At 57.8% G+C, this 3,102-nt stretch overlaps 1 protein-coding gene across 1 annotated transcript in view; it reads left to right on the top strand.

The window, feature by feature from the left end:
- Positions 1–875: 875 nt before the first annotated feature.
- The window catches only part of SLC29A4 (solute carrier family 29 (equilibrative nucleoside transporter), member 4), a 42,868-nt gene continuing 40,641 nt past the window's right edge, over positions 876–3,102 (top strand). The window contains exon 1 of the mRNA XM_011996253.1: positions 876–999. The gene's annotated coding sequence lies outside the window, so the exon portion shown is untranslated. The remainder of the gene's footprint in view (positions 1,000–3,102) is intronic.

Below are 3,102 nucleotides of genomic sequence, written 5' to 3'. Positions count from 1 at the left end.
CCGCCTCCCAGGTTCGAGCGATTCTCCTGCCTCAGCCTCCCGAGTAGCTGGGATTACAGGCACCTGCCCGACTAATTTTTGTATTTTTAGTAGAGGCCAGGTTTCACCATGTTGGCCAGGTTGCTGTCTAACTCCTGACCTCAGGTGATCCGCCCACCTCGGCCTCCCAAAGTGTGGGATTACGGGCACGAGCCAATGCACCCAGCCCCTGCACCCCCTTTCTATCTCTCTGTCTCTGAAATAAGTCAGTCAAGGATCCCACCCTGTGCACGGCCCACTATGTGACCAGCTGCTTGGCAGGGCCTGGGCCACTGCTCTCAGGGACAGGTGCCTGGCGTAGGCGGGGAGGCGCTCTCTCTCAGTTTACTTTTCTACAGCATACATTTCTGGATTGGTGAAACATTATCTTTGTCTTTAGAGGGAACAATAAAGCTATTTTCAGCTTGGAAACAAATGAGTCCAATGGTAAATAAACCCCCAAGGCCGGTGCTGGGCAGGCCTGCGCTGTCGTCACGGTGGAGGCCGCCAGCCTTCCTTCCCGGGAAGGGCTTGGTTTCAGGGTGGGGGGCACAGAAAGGTTGTGAGGAGCCCAGGAGCAGAGAGGCGGGAGGGCAAAGGAGACAGGGAGCAGCCTGGAGTCACGAGACTGGACAGACCCGCAGGTTTTACGGATCCAGACACTGAGGCCCAGAGAGGGTGAGCGCCCTGCCCTAGGATGCACAGCCTGCAGGTGCTTGGTGCCACTTCCTGGAGCTCTGCCGGGCACCACGGCTCCAGGGAGTGCTCCAGTGTTTTCTCAGCACTTGGGAACAGATGGCTCCAACTCTCACCCACGGATGCCAAACATTTTCCCTGGTTACCCTGCTAATTTGCTCACAGCCTCCTCTTGTAAATAGAGAGTACAAAGGTTCCTCCGAGTAGCGTGTCTGCCGGGCAGACGCTGATGCCACGGGGAGAGGCCTTAGAAGGAGCCCAGGAAAGTCCCAGGTTAACAGCCAGGTAAGGCCCAGGTAAGGCTAGGATCCTTGGCTGACCAGGGGATCGTGGGAGGGGATCGTGGGAAGGACAGTGGCTCGGGGCCCCGGCAGGTCTGGGTTCAGGTCTTGGCTCTGTGCTCCCTTGGAGCCCAGCTGGGAAACTCGCACTGGCCTCAGGCCCTCTGGCATCAGTTTTCTCATCTGTAAAATGGGCATGTTAATGCCAAAGGCGTAAAACAGGAGCTATTATGTAGGCGCTCAGGGACTGGATGAATCTGTAGGAATCTAGCCATCCTTCCTGCCTTCATCTGGGGTCAACAGGGTGGGGGCTGCACCCTGGGCAGCATCCCTGCCCCTCTGTCCCCAACAGTAGTCCCTTCACCCAGCCCTTATGACAGAATTCTTCCAACAACACTTACCAGGTCCTCCTCAGTACCCAGCCCTGTCGCCAGGCCCAGAGAGGAGCTGATTCAAGCCTTCTGCACTGGGTGGCCTTGGACAGCTCCCTTCACCTCTCTGGGTTTCATTCCCTTGAGCCTCCCGCAGAGGTCACAGGGAGGATTCCGTAAGATGATGTGTGCTCAGAGTGCTCAGAGTCACTCCTACCATGCAGCAATCAGGGAAGGCTTCCTGGAGGAGGCAACACTAGTCCTTACACTTTACAGATGCATGGGCATGACTGGGTATGGCTGGTGCTTCCAGGGATGGGTTGGGTGCGGAGGCACCTCATGGGCTCGAGCAGGGCCTGGGATGCCCAGCTGCATGGAGGGGTTTGGAGCCGGCTGGAAGGGGGACTGTAAGCGGACTTCGGGTCCCTTGGGTCTCCCTCCCCCGCAACCTCGTTCACAGCAGCCCAGCCTGTAATGAAGTGCTCCTTCCAGCTGACAGCTCCTGGAGCCGGGCCAGGAGGCTCCTCCTGTCCTAGGCCTGCCTCCAGCTGCTGCCTGCAGTCCCAGGAAGACTTTACCGCACCTCTCTGGCCTAGGGCATCCTGGGGGATGAAGCTCCAGGAGGCCACCTGTGGCTTGGGGCCCCAGTCCCAGAAGCCTGGCCTGGGGCGCGCCTCTCTGGTCTTCAGGACGAGGGATCTGGAATGAGAGTGGAGGCGTCCAGTGAGGCAGCTTAACTGGTCAGGGCCGACGGGACCAGGACCTAGGGAGGGACTGGTGCCTGGGGAGGAACCAGAATCTGCCTGGCCACACTGTGTGACTTGGGTGAGCTCTTCTACCTCTCTGAGCCTAGGCTTCCCGACTGTGTGGGATGTCTCCCCTCCTGTAGTCACTGTGAGGTTCTGAGCAGAGGACACTCTGGGCCCAGAGCCTGGCACGTAGCTGGTGCGGTGAGCGCCAACCCCTCCCTGTTCCTGCAGAGCCCTGCCATTCAGTGCACACAGGCTGCCTTGCCCTCTCCAAAGAGGATCATGGGGCTTCATTTGTTGATTGAATTTGCTTGTTTGGCCCAGATGGTTGGGTCTCGTTTTCTTTTTTCTTTCTTTCTTTCTTGCTCCCTCACCCCGGCTGAAGTGCGGTGGCACGATCTCGGCTCACTGCAACCTCCGCCTCCTGTGTACAAGCGATTCTCCTGCCTCAGCCTCCCGAGTATCTGGGATTACAGGCTCGCATCACCATGCCTGGCTAGTTTTTGTATTTTTAGTAGAGATGGGGTTTCGCCATGTTGGCCAGGCTGGTCTCGATCTCCTGACCTCAGTGGATCCACCCACCTCAGCCTCCCAAAGTGCTGAAATTACAGGCATGAGCCACCACGCCTGGCCATGGGTCTCATTTTCTCTTGCAAGTTTGATTCCATGGTACCTGAATGCAGGGGAAGCAGGCAGTGTCCTGTCCTGGCAAAGGCAGACATGGGGCTAACGCGGAACGGCCCAGGAACTCTGATCCTGGGGCTCAGGGAGTTTGCAAGGGGCATTTCTGCCCATGGTCAGGCTTGCAAGCCTTGGTCCCTGGGCCCACCATACAAAAATTAGCAGGGTGTGGTGGCGAGTGCCTGTAATCCCAGCTACTTGGGAGGATGAGGAAAGAGAGTCACTTGAACCCGGGAGGCAGAGGTTGCTGTGAGCTGAGATCATACCTCTTCACTCCAGCCTGGGTGACAGAGCAAGATTCTGTCT

The sequence above is a fragment of the Mandrillus leucophaeus genome, unplaced genomic scaffold (assembly GCF_000951045.1).
Source record: "Mandrillus leucophaeus isolate KB7577 unplaced genomic scaffold, Mleu.le_1.0 Scaffold506, whole genome shotgun sequence".
Classification (NCBI taxonomy): Eukaryota; Metazoa; Chordata; class Mammalia; order Primates; family Cercopithecidae; genus Mandrillus; species Mandrillus leucophaeus.
This window is presented reverse-complemented; position numbering and strand designations above follow the sequence as displayed.